The 13,980-nt window shown below is 49.1% G+C and overlaps 1 long non-coding RNA gene across 1 annotated transcript in view; it reads left to right on the top strand.

The window, feature by feature from the left end:
* Positions 1–5,658: 5,658 nt before the first annotated feature.
* The window catches only part of LOC142470037 (uncharacterized), a 17,421-nt gene continuing 9,099 nt past the window's right edge, over positions 5,659–13,980 (top strand). The window contains exon 1 of the long non-coding RNA XR_012789153.1: positions 5,659–6,782. This is a non-coding gene — a long non-coding RNA (uncharacterized LOC142470037). The remainder of the gene's footprint in view (positions 6,783–13,980) is intronic.

The raw sequence follows: 13,980 nt of genomic DNA, 5'->3' as shown, positions 1-13,980 counted from the left end.
TGTCAGTTTAAACCGTGTGTAAAATTTGTTCCAGAGGTGGACATATTGCTGGCAGGGTGTTTTCCCATTTGAAACAAGATATATTGTGCAGAATATTGTGAGGCCGGAGATACTGCGTATAAACCTCAGAGCCACTCAGATTGCAACGGTGCGCGGGTGGTGAGCACGGTGAGCGGGTGGTGAGCACGTTGCACGGGTGGTGAGCACGGTGTGTGTGTTGTGAGCATGTTGCGTGTGTTGTGAGCACGTTGCGTGTGTTGTGAGCACGTTGCGTGTGTTGTGAGCACGTGGCGTGTGTTGTGAGCACGTGGCGTGTGTTGTGAGCACGTGGCGCGGGTTGCTTTGTTACCGCCCCCTGAGGCAGCTGCCCATCACTAAGGTAAACTCGTCAATCCCCCAATATATTCTATAGTGATCAGTAACTTCCAGTCCTGACCTCAGGTCCCCACGTACAGCAGATCCTAGCAGCAAACACTGAATTGTTAAACACCTGTACTCTTAGTTTAAATAAGAATGTAACATGAGTTGGTTATTTCCCCAGAATGGTCTGTCTGGCGCTATGAGGGGAGGTGAGACCCAAAGGTATCCTTAAGACGTTTGTTTCAGATGGTAATGACTGGTACAGACACAAAGGTCGAAACAACATCCAAATACGGATGCAACACTATGGTCGGTCACGCGACTGCGAAAATATGCTGTTCAACCGTGTGCAATGCCTTGACAGTCCGTGGCGCAGTGCATTGCAGGCTGGAATGGCCCATCGGGATTGACACAGCGGTGTATGCATCTGAATGGGACAATGTGTGAATTCTACCGGGTTGCACCTGTCTGTAAGGCTAAGGTCCCGCTGGAGGCTGCTACACGTACGCCTGGCGTTCTGGCGGCGCGTGCACAGCTGACAACCTCGATCTGCGGTCTGTTAGCAGCTGTAGGCGGTGCGGGGGGCGTGGCCTAAACGGGCCGGGTGGTGACGAAGCCATGAACTTGCTAGTAACAAAAAAAACAAACAAAGCGCACAACACTCATCGTGAAAATGTAATAAACTATGTTTATATATAAGGTGTTTCAAGGTTATGCGCACATCAAGGTAGATTAATCAAGCATAGAGCCACAGAGTGGCAGTTACCAGCGTCTGCAACCAGGAACCACCAGAGCTTCACTCTCCTTTCCACCTACAGGTAGGTGAAATGCCAGATAATTGATGACTCTGCCACAGTCTCAATGTCCTGTAAATAGCGTCAATACGCTTAGTGGATCCTGGGGAGCGGTTGTCCTTTGCTCGCAAGTAGTACACAGGTTCCTCTGCAGACCTCACTGTGTTTCCCGATCAGTCAGGCAGCGTGACGGCGTGGTCCCGTGGGCCCTTCTGTGACGTCAGAGCGCCCGCTCTGCTTTGAGTAACAGCGTCTGCCAGTAATGATTCAGACCTCACTTGGCAACCACAGAGGCAGGCAACAGCGCGGCACATGCGCAGAAGAGGAAATCAAATCGGTGTTCAGCAAACCATTTGACAACAATAAAATACACCTTGGAATATGAATAATAAAAGTATATAGGTTGAATGGTATCTCTCCTACGCGGCGTTTTGTAGCTCAACAGGCCACTTCTTCAGAAGAAGTTGAGCTTCTTTTGTTTTTTTGTTACTAGATTCTAGGGTCTTGGGCTACCCTTTACACAGCAGCAGACGCTCATCTACATTGGTATATATTTATTTACCTTTTCCACATGGTGGGTGTGTTTTTTTTAAATTTAAAGCAAAACTCATGAGCTTCGGAAATCGGTTACAATGCTGTGATGGGTCTCTGCCCAGCAGTATATATTTACGGAGAATGTCAGCATAACGCACAGATTCCTGATACTAAAGCTAGGAGTTTGCTCCTTACTCCATCTTACCCCAGGACTCATGGTCATCACAGCCGGGTACTCCTGGAAGTGAAGCTTTTCTAAGAACATGTGCAGCATTCTTTGCTCTGGGTTACACAGTGTCTTGTCTGTGCCTGAGGGCTTGCTGCTGTATTTGTAGCATGTGTGGGGAGTTTGACTCCTAATGTTTTTAGCATGAAAAAGGACAGGTTTATTCTGTGCCTGGGGGGGGGGGGGGTGGCTTAGCGTGCTTAGCATAATGGCTTTATTGCCAGTATTCGCTCACCTCCGGCTGATAGCTGCACTAAATTGCTCAGTCTTCTATCATAGCATCTGCATTTAGCCGCCAAGAGACCCTTTGCTGCAGCCGCTCCGGCAAAGTGAGAAAGAAAAGCGGATGAACAATAATAATACGGCATATTTTGGAGCATTTTCGATCAATATTTCTTGCCTGCTTTATTTAAATGAGTGGCTGTGTGTTTGTTCTTCTGCCATACCGTCGTTATTTTTTGGTTTTGCTTTGACAGACATTTCCATTGAACACATTCCAGCTCAGGAGAAAAGCAAGACTCCGGCGATCTCCCCTCTTGATTGGCCCACAGCGCACCATGTGACGCGTCGCCGCATGGGGACACAATCTTGTTGTATGCCCTGCTGGCTGACGCGAAGTATGACAACAAGCAAGGAGACCTGCTAGAAAGGAGGTGAGGGACTGGTGAGAGGCGCGAACGCCGCCGTCGGCAGCGGGGACCTAGCCTAAGAAATGCCCACTAAGAGTGATACAGAATCAGTCACCCTCCCTGCGCGTCTCTAACAAGCGATCGCGTGGCTTTTATTTTATTTTTATAACACGGTATTAAAGCACGGGGTCTCCCAAGCTGAACCGCATTCGTTTCAGCCCAGGGGACGCCCTGCTTCCCGAGTTACAGGCTCCGTTATGGGGTTCCGATGTAACCGCCATGTTTCTAAGTAAATATTATCCATCAGCAGTAATACAGTACATGCAGTTTGTGCTCCATTGACAGCACTTTCTTTGTTTACAGATGAAACAGAGGAAGCGGAAGTGACGTCAATGGCCCGCCTTCCAGTCGCACGAATCCGACTGAAGTGCATGTTCACAAAATGCAGGGGAGACAGCAGCACGGAAAGGCGGACACTCACACTCTGAGGCTGGGGCCATGGTACTGCAGATCGTGCGGAGGCGTCCGCACGCTGAGCGCACAGACTGCCTTAAGTCAATGTTCTCGTTCATGCGGCGTGCGGGCACATCCGCGCGGAATCAGGAGGGGGCACGCGTTGCGGGAGAAATCAGTTATTTCTCAGCGCAACAGACAGGTCACGTGATCGGTTTTTAACAGCTCCGTGACATCACTGACACACCCCTAGACACGCGTACCATGGCCAAAAAACGCACCCGCTTCAAGCGGGTGACGTCATGGCCGCGCACGCCTCCGCACGGGCGAAGGCACTATGGACCTGGCCTAACAAGCGAGCGCAGGGTATGAGCTCCGCCTTAGGCCGAGCTCAAATGCTCCACTTGCTTGCGAGAGTGCGTGCTCTTGCTGTAGTAGCCACAAGCGAACTGTGCTCATAGTGTAGGAGGCGATTGGTGGGCGTGGCCATGACATCATGGAGCTGGTTTGCCCTTGATTGGCTGAACCGCTCAAGTGACGCAGCCGCCGCTTGAAAAGACACATATCTTGTAAAATGCGGTTGCTCCGACATGCGCGCGTGGCCTCAAAGGAATCCTGCACTTTGTGCTTGGCGCATGCACAGTATAAGTTCAGCCTTAGGCCTGGGCCTAATGGCAAATCTAACACTGCAGGGAGGCCAGGTAGAACTCACAGCTACACATGTGGTCGATACAAGGGGCCAAACCCCCCTCAGACAGAGTATCCCTGGAATTGCAGTGAGACATAACGAGGAAGATTAGTATTTTTAGAGAAGCCTGGCAACCCTAAACACAAGGGTGAAAGGTGCGACTCGCGAGAATCGTTGGTGAGGAAGAATGTTATTTATAAATGACCTGACTGTTACATAATTTTTTCTAAATTTCACTCCAAATATACACCAATTTGCACCAATTTATATTCTATTTCGTAAAAAGTCTGTGGAGGAGTCTTGGAGGGAGTGTCCACCCTAGGACTTTTTTAGGAAATAGAATATGAAATGGTGCAAATTGGTGCGAGCTTGGAGTGAAATTTAGAACAAATTACGTAATAGTCAGATCATTTATAAATAACTGACCTGCAGTCATACAGGTCCATGGTGAGCAATACTGATCTTAATTCTCCTCTCCCACAAATTCCAAGATTGTTGCACCCCTCCTCATCCTCTCACCCCTGCTCAACCTCACTATGTCCCCTAATCCTCTCACTCCCCTAATCCTCTCTCACCCTCCTCTCCTCTTTCACCCGCCTTCATCCTCTCACCCCACCTTTCCCTCTCTAACCCCCCCTTCCTCATCTCACCCCCCCATATCCTCTCTCACCCCCGCTCATCCTCACTCACCTCCTCTCTCACTCCCTCCCCTCATCCTCTATCACCCACCCTCCCCTCATCCTTTCTCACCCCCCCTCATCCTCTCTCACCCCTCTCCCCTCATCCTCTCTCACCCCCCCTCCCATCATCCTCTCTCAACCCCACTTCATCCTCTCTCGCCCCCCTCTCCGCCTCTTACCCCCTCCTCCTCTCTCACCCCCCTCGCCTCATTCTCTCACCCCCCCTCCCCTCATCCTCTCTCACCCCCCAGGACAGCCACAGAAAACACACAAACACACCAACAAAACAGAACAAGTACATACACACAGGACAAAGGACACAGTCTTGCCTCTCTCTGCTCCACGCTTTTCCTCTGCTCTTTGGCCCCACCCCCAGGCTCCTGCCATCTCCATCCTGATTTGCTGCATTAGACAGCAGTAGCCAATCAGGATGGAGGAAGCTGCCCAGCCCGCTAGCAGCAGCAGCCCTGCTCTCTCCCTTCTCGGGGGAAATCCCACGATTCCAGCCACCCCGCCGGCAGGTTACTAAGTCCAGAGAGGTAATACCGGACACATAAATGTCCAGTATTAACTTTTTTACCGGACAGAGTAACCAAATACCGCGCTGTCCGGTTCAATACCGGACACCTGGCAACCCTAAGGGAGATAGAAGACATGCTGGTGCTGGGGGTAATTAAAAAGTCCCAGTAGTCCTAGTACCCTAAAAAGATGGAACCACCAGATTCTGCGTTGACTAAACCAAGCGACAGTGTTTGACGCGTACCCCATGCCCAGGATAGATTAGCTGTTAGACTATCTGGCAGGTGCCAGCTACTTGACGATTATGGACTTGAGCAGACGGTACTGGCAAATCCCCACGACACCAGAGGCTCAAGAACGGTCTGCGTTTATCACCCCCTTTGGTTTATATGAGTTTCCGGTCATGCCTTTTGGGATGAAAAATGCCCCTGCCACCTTCCAGCGACTCGTGCATCACCTGTTGGAGGGCCTCGAAGGAAGGGCTGTAGCTTATTTGAATGATATTGCAGTATTTAGCCATTCCTGGTAGGAGCATCTCACAGACTTGGCAGAAATACTCAATCGTATAAAAGCAACAGGACTGACCAAAAAAACCCCAGCAAAATGCCAGATGGATATGACTGAGGTACAGTACCTAGGGCACTAGGGAAGGGGGAGGGACACTGCGTTCAGAGCCTGGCAAGGTGGATGCAATTACTGCTTGGCCCACTCCTAAGACTAAAAAACAGGTTCTCACGGGATGACCAGGACTTATACCAGGGATCAATATCGCCAGACAGAAACACAAGAGTTTATTAAATTAATTTGTTGGAAAAATATATCCAAAACACTACATATAAACAGACAACACACACTTAACTGGGGGTAACTGGGAGTACCCTATAACCTAGGTGTTGGGACCCCCCATTCTGCTCCCATCCTATGCTGAAGCAGTTACCGCTTCAGCAGCCATAAACCTACTGACACTCAGGTGCTCAGAATTCCGAGAGCTCCAACTGCCACTAACTGACTGGCTGCCTGTAACTGCCACTAACTGACTGGCTGCCTGTAACTGCCACTAACTGACTGGCTGCCTGTAACTGGCTGTAACTGCCACTAACTGACTGGCTGGCTGTAACTGGCTGTAACTGCCACTAACTGACTGGCTGGCTGTAACTGCCACTAACTGACTGGCTGCCTGTAACTGCCACTAACTGACTGGCTGCCTGTAACTGGCTGTAACTGCCACTAACTGACTGGCTGGCTGTAACTGCCACTAACTGACTGGCTGGCTGTAACTGCCACTAACTGACTGGCTGCCTGTAACTGCCACTAACTGACTGGCTGCCTGTAACTGGCTGTAACTGCCACTAACTGACTGGCTGGCTGTAACTGCCACTAACTGCCACTAACTGACTGGCTGGCTGTAACTGCCACTAACTGACTGGCTGGCTGTAACTGCCACTAACTGACTGGCTGCCTGTAACTGGCTGTAACTGTCACTAACTGACTGGCTGGCTGTAACTGCCACTAACTGACTGGCTGGCTGTAACTCCACTAACTGACTGGCTGTAACTGCCACTAACTGACTGGCTGGCTGTAACTGCCACTAACTGACTGGCTGCCTGTAACTGTCTGGAATTGTCACTAACTGGCTGACTGTAACTGGCTGGGATTGGCTGGCATTCCCTCAGCCATAGAACCATCAGGGCCTAACTCCTCCCCTTTTTACCTCATGCAACATAACCTGAGTTCAGGGAAAGGTCGCAGGCAATCTTTCAAACTTTCCCGCTGAAAGTAGATGCGTGATCCAAACATGGAGAAAAAAGCGGAGCACTGCGTGGCAAGAAACTGGGGCTAAGCAAATCCTATCTTAAAAAATAGCTTTATTGAAGGGGCGACAACATGGAGGTAAAGCAGGTTAGTACTCTAACGCGTTTCGCGCTATTACAGCGCTTTGTCAAAGAGTGTCTTATCGTTAGTCCAATTAGTACTATTTGAATGTTTTTCCGAAACCGGAAATGACGTAGCGCGCATGGCGCTGTCTGTATGGTAAATTAGAAATAAGTCCCGCAGTCGACATTCAATACACAGTCTACAGCGACTCCTTCTGGATGAAGGAGTAAATCAAATGCGTCAAAATTAAAAACAACACTGACCATAGAGTATTCAATAACGAATGACTACATAATCATTTTAAAAATAACAGCGAAAAAGAAGAAAATCCTGCTGAGTGGAATCATAGTATGAATATATTTACATATTTGTATTGATATTACTGGCCAAAACAACCATTAGTCAGGATAACCTGTTTGAAGAAAAATATAATGAACAAGTCAATGAATGATAATTTTCTGATACCCTATCAAGACTGGATATCATTCATATTTTGTAATATGTATCATTATAAATGGGAGGTATCATAAGAAAAAAATACTGAACCCCAGATGGAGAAAAAACATCCACGGGTATATAGTGGTATGATTAAAAGATCTTATACTATATTAGTGAAAGCACTGTATGCCTGCCTGCCTGCCTGCCTGCCTGCATGCCTGCCTGCCTGCCTGCCTGCTGGATGTCCGGTGTCCCTAGGGGAAATCTCATTGGTCCCTTGGGCCGCCCCGCACACCTCTCATTGGCCTGAGGCGGAGTGACGGCCCAAAGGACACACAGGGACACAAACACACACACAGGGACACACACAGGGACACACACACACACACACACACAGGGACACACACACACACACACACTCACACACACACACACAGGGACACACACACACAGTAGGGGGGGGTGTACATTAGCAGCATGTATAACCGGGGGGGGGGGGGGCCTCACATACCCGCCGGAGCCTCCGCCTCTTCCTCCCCGAAATCAGCCTCCACACCCGCGCGCACCTCCTCTCCCCGTGTCTCCCGCGCTTTCAAACCCCCCCCCCGGCGCCGCTACAGTCAGCGGAGGAGCGAGTGCCCGGGACACAGCGGGGGAGCGGCCACAACAAGCTGCCTCCCGCCTCAGTTCCACGTGGGAGCGGCCGGACGGGTGAGTGAGCGGCCTTCACCCACCCCTCACCCCCCTTCAAATCACCTCCCCTCCACCCCCCCCCCCCCCCCGGCGCCGCTACAGTCAGCGGAGGAGCGAGCGCCCGGGACACAGCGGGGGAGCGGCCACAACAAGCTGCCTCCCGCCTCAGATCCACGTGGGAGCGGCCGGACGGGTGAGGGAGCTGCCGGAGGGGTGAGTGAGCGGCCGGACGGGTGAGGGAGCGGCCTTCACCTCCCCTCACCCCCCTTCACCTCCCCTCACCCCCCTTCACCTCCCCTCACCCCCCTTCACCTCACCTCCCCTCACTTCCCTTCCACCTCCCTCCACCCCCCCCTTCACCTCCCCTCCACCCCCCCTTCACCTCCCCTCCACCCCCCCCCCCTTCACCTCCCCTCCACCCCCCCCTTCACCTCCCCTCCACCCCCCCCCCCTTCACCTCCCCTCCACCCCCCCTTCACCTCATCTCCACCCCCCTTCACCTCCCCTCCACCCCCCCTCCCCTCCACCCCCCCCCTTCACCTCCCCTTCACCTCCCCTTCACCCCCCCTTCACTCCCCCCTTACAACCTCCCACCACCTCCTCACCACCTCCACCCCCCTTCCCACCTCCCCCACCCCCCTTCCCAACTCCCCACCACCCCCCCCCCCTTCCCACCACCTCCCCCCCACCCCCCCCCCTTCCCACCACCTCCCCCCCACCCCCCCCCTTCCCACCACCTCCCCCCCCCTTCCCACCACCTCCCCTTCCCCCTCCTCCTTCCCACCACCTCCCCCCCCCCTTCCCACCACCTCCCCCCCCCCACCCCCCCCCCTTCCCTGAGGCGGAGTCACGGGCCAAAGGACACACAGGGACACAAACACACACAGACACACACACACACACACACGTAGACACACACACACGTAGACACACACACACAAACGTAGACACACACACACGTATACACACACGTATACACACACACACGTAGACACAAACACACACACGTATACACAAACACACACACGTAGACACACACACACACATAGACACACACGTAGACACACACGTACACACACACACACACGTACACACACACACACGTACACACACGCACGTAGACACACACACACGTACACGTAGACACACACACATGTACACGTAGACACACACACACATGTACACGTAGACACGTACACACACACACACACACACACATGTACACGTACACACACACACACACATGTACACGTAGACACGTACACACACACACACACGTACACGTATACTCACACACATGTACACGTACACACACACATGGAGACATACACACACACATGGAGACATACACACACACACGGAGACATACACACACACACATGTACACATACACACACACGTATACACTCACACACGTATACACACAGGTATACATACACATAATGTATACACACACACATGTATACACACACATGTATACACACACACACATGTATACACACACACACATGTATACACACACATGTGTATACACACACACACATGTGTATACACACACACATGTGTATACACACACACATGTGTATACACACATGTGTATACACACACATGTGTACACACACACACACACGTGTACACACACATGTGTACACACACACACATGTGTACACACACATGTGTATACACACACATGTGTATACACACACATGTGTATACACACACATGTATACACACACACATGTGTATACACACACATGTATACACACACATGTATACACACATACACATGTATACACGTATACACACGTATACACACACACACACACGTATACACACACACACACATGTGTACACACACACAAATGTACACTCACACACACACACACACACACACACACACACACACACACTTATACACACACACACACACATACAATGTATACACACAAACATGTATACACACACACATACAATGTATACACACACACACGTATACACACACACAATGTATACACACACACGTGTGTATACACACACATGTATACACACACATGTGTATACACACACACGTGTATACACACACACACACGTGTATACACACACACGTGTATACACACACACGTGTATACACACACACGTGTATACACACACACACGTGTATACACACACACGTGTATACACACACGTGTATACACACACATACGTGTATACACACACGTGTATACACACACGTGTATACACATACACACACACGTGTATACACACACACGTACACATACACACACACACACATGTATACACACACACACATACAATGTATACACACAAACATGTATACACACACACACCCCAGCACCACCACATCAGCACACCGGTATCCCATGCCCCCCCAGCACACTGGCATTCTCGGCTCCCCGCCATTCCCAGCCCCCATCAACACCATCAGCACCCACACATTGGCACCTTCGCACCTCCCCCATCGGCACACCCACATCCGCACCCCCACATCAGCACCAAACCCTCCCAAATCAGCACACCGATACAATCACCATCAGTACAGCCACAGCAGCAGTACCACCGCACACCGCCATGGGCCGCGTGGACCACTCCCCACCCAAATGCCACCCCCACACCACACACATCCCGGGCAACGCCGGGGCTCTCAGCTAGTACATAATATAATTCACCAACATTTAATCAGGGAAGTATACAGATGGTATACTATATATCATCTTAATGCAAAGTAAATACATATAGATAAATATCCTACTTTAGGAAACATTAACTAAGGAATTATGCAGGTTAGTATATAAATACAGCAGGGCCCCGCTTCTCGGCGCTCCGCTTTTCGGCGATCCGCTGATACGGCGGCATCGAGAAGGGGGCCGCCATGTTGAATTTAAAATCGCGCATGCGCAGAATGGGCGGGTGCACCCAGCGCGCATGCGCAGACCGCCGGCTGCGCACGCAGGCCGCACATGCGCAGAACGGCGAAAATGCTGGTTTGCGCATGCGCAGCACTGAAAATCGCCGGATCCGCTTTCCGGCGATTTTCATTATACGGCGGGCCTCTGGAACGGAACCCGCCGTATACCCGGGGCCCTGCTGTAAAATAAAAATGCTTTCGTTGGAGGACTTTATTAAAAATGAAAATATCATGTGACATCATCTACTGAACATGTACACTAAGGGGCCTATTCTAGTAGCCGCGATAACCAACTTATTGAGGATTTTGAGCAGCTATCGCCAATTTTTTCTAGGTAGCTATTCCGAAAGCCTTGAAAAGTTGGTTAAATCGTGCGGGGAAAGCATTTTCTTGCGATTTCTGGCTCCCAGCCAAACACATAGTGCGGGAGCTGGCGAGAAGCCCAAAATCGCAATTTTTATAAAATCGTGCAATTCTAGTAGCCTTGATAATGTTATCGGGGCTCTAGAATAGCGATTTGATCAAAGATTCTAAGAATTCTAATGGAACTGGGACCACTCACTGGTGCAGTATTCCTAGATTTTGCAAAGGCTTTTGATATTGTTGATCATGTTATCTTGCTTAACAAACTCCAGTTCCCTGGAATAGGGAAGCATGCTTTAAACTGGTTTCATTCCTACCTATCAGGTAGATCCCAACATGTGTCCATCTCAGGCTCTAACTCTAAACCCTTGGATATCACCTGTGGTGTCCCGCAAGGCTCTGTTCTGGGGCCCCTACTCTTCTCAGTGTTCATCAATACACATCGTACAGTATGCAGATGACACAATCTCATATGCACACAGGCCTAGCCTCTCCGACCTTGAAAACATACTTCAATCTGACTTTTTGAGACTTGAAAATTGGATTTCCCAAAACAAACTGTATTTAAACACTGACAAGACTGTAACAATGGTATTTGGGACCAAGGCTACATTTCTAAAGCTTCCAATGACTGAACTCCAGATCAGAACCAATGCTAAAACCACCCCAACTCCTGTTACTAGTTTTAAATACTTGGGCATATGGTTTGACTCCCATTTAACATTTGGGATGCACGTTGATACCCTGACATCCAAAACCTATGCCAAACTAGTTGTACTTTACAGGAACAAATCCTCCCTAAGTCTGCTGGTCAGAAAGCGCGTTGCACAGCAGGTGCTAATGCCAACTATCAACTATGGGGACATAGTACATGGCTCGGCACCCCAAACCCACCTTAGCAAACTTGACACCCTTTGCAATTCAATTTGTCGTTTTGTTCTCCAATGCAACTACAACACACATCACTGCGAAATGCTCAAAGAACTAGATTGGTCATCACTTGAGTCTAGGCACAAAGTTCATCTTTCTTGTCTCGCCCTCAAATACTTTCTGGGCAAGCTACCTGTCTATCTGAACAAGCTCCTCACCCCTACCACATTCAGCACTTATCATCTGAGATCTGACTCCAAAAGACTGTTCATGGTCCCAAGGTTCAACAAAGTATCCGGCCGCTCCTCCTCTTACCGTGAACCCCAAAACTGGAACAATCTACCGGAGAGACTCACAGCCACCACCAGTCTAAGTTATTTCAAAACTAAAGCTCCCTCACATTTTAATCTGGTCTGTAACTGTTACACACGCCTATAAAATATAATATCTCTAACTGTGCATGCTATGTCTTGTATATAATGTATACCCTGTTCCCTTATGTAACTATGTATTGGTAACCATGTATTATTTGTCCTCTTAACTGTATGCCCAGGACATACTTGAAAACGAGAGGTAACTCTCAATGTATTAGTTCAAGGTAAAAGATTTTACAAATAAATAAAATGCCGGGGGTCTTCGCAGCTGATGCACATTAATATCAGCACCGGAGACCCCCAGCATCAATTCGATGCAATAAAAATGCATTTGCAGACAGCTTCATTACCTTAGCGGAGAACCGCTAACGCAATGAAAGGGTTAACTACACCAGTGCCTTGTTTAATGTGGGTAATGGGGGTGAGTGAAGGTGGTATTTGGCCCATGGTGGGTGTTTAGGCCTTGGTGGGGGGTTACCCGGTAGGCTTAATCACCCACCCTTGGGGCAACTACCCACTTCACCCAATCCCTTTACCCCCAATAAACATTAAAAAAAACAACAACCCTAATACCCATCTCTTCTACCCCCAACAACCCATCCAACACATACAGTACAGTAATGAGCAAAATTACTATTATACAGATATGGATAACAGTGCATTTGCCCATTCAAAATAAAACATTAGCTACAAGCATAAAGTAAATAAAACGTGAACTTTTCCTTGCCAGGATGAAGGGCGTCCTCATCACCATCCTCGTTGTTCATGTCCTCTGTTGGAGGGAACACAACAAGAAAAAATACAATCTAATGGCTCCTAACCCCTTAATCACCGTAGCGATTAGTAACTGCTATAGTAATTAAGGGGTTTACTCCACCCCCCGCTGCCCACCCAGGAGGCCTAACCACCCACCCCAGGGCCACTATCCCCACTCTCTACCCATTTACTGGCCAGTAGTACATCATGCCCATAGTGGGCACCACTCCTTAAAAAATACATTCTAGAACTAGAGAGAGTGCAGAGAAGAGCCACCAAATTAATAAAGGGGATGGACAATCTATCTTATGAGAAGAGGCGAGCTAAGTTAGATTTATTTACATTATAAAAGAGGCGTCTAAGAGGGGATATGATAACTATATACAAATATATTCGGGGACAGTACAAGGAGCTTTCACATGAACTATTCATCCCAAGGGCAATACAAATGACTCGGGGGTATCCCTTTAGGTTGGAGGAGAGGAGATTTCACCAGCAACAAAGGAAAGGGTTCTTTACAGTAAGGGCAGTTAAAATGACATATTTTTAGAAATTAAAGGTATACAGGGATATACCAAATAAGTAAACATGGGAAGGATGCTGATCCAGGGATTAATCCGATTACAAATTCTTGGAGTCAGGAAGGAATTTATTTTCCCCTTATGAGATATCATTGGATGATATGACTCTGGGGTTTTTTGTTTGCCTTCCTCTGGATCAATAAGTAAGTATAGATATAGGATAAAGTATCTGTTGTCTAAATTTAGCATAGGTTGAACGTGATGGACGTATGTCTTTTTTC

Source organism: Ascaphus truei, chromosome 19, assembly GCF_040206685.1.
Source record: "Ascaphus truei isolate aAscTru1 chromosome 19, aAscTru1.hap1, whole genome shotgun sequence".
NCBI classification, from domain to species: domain Eukaryota; kingdom Metazoa; phylum Chordata; class Amphibia; order Anura; family Ascaphidae; genus Ascaphus; species Ascaphus truei.
The sequence above is the reverse complement of the archived record's forward strand: the minus strand, read 5'-3'. Positions and strand labels throughout refer to the sequence as shown.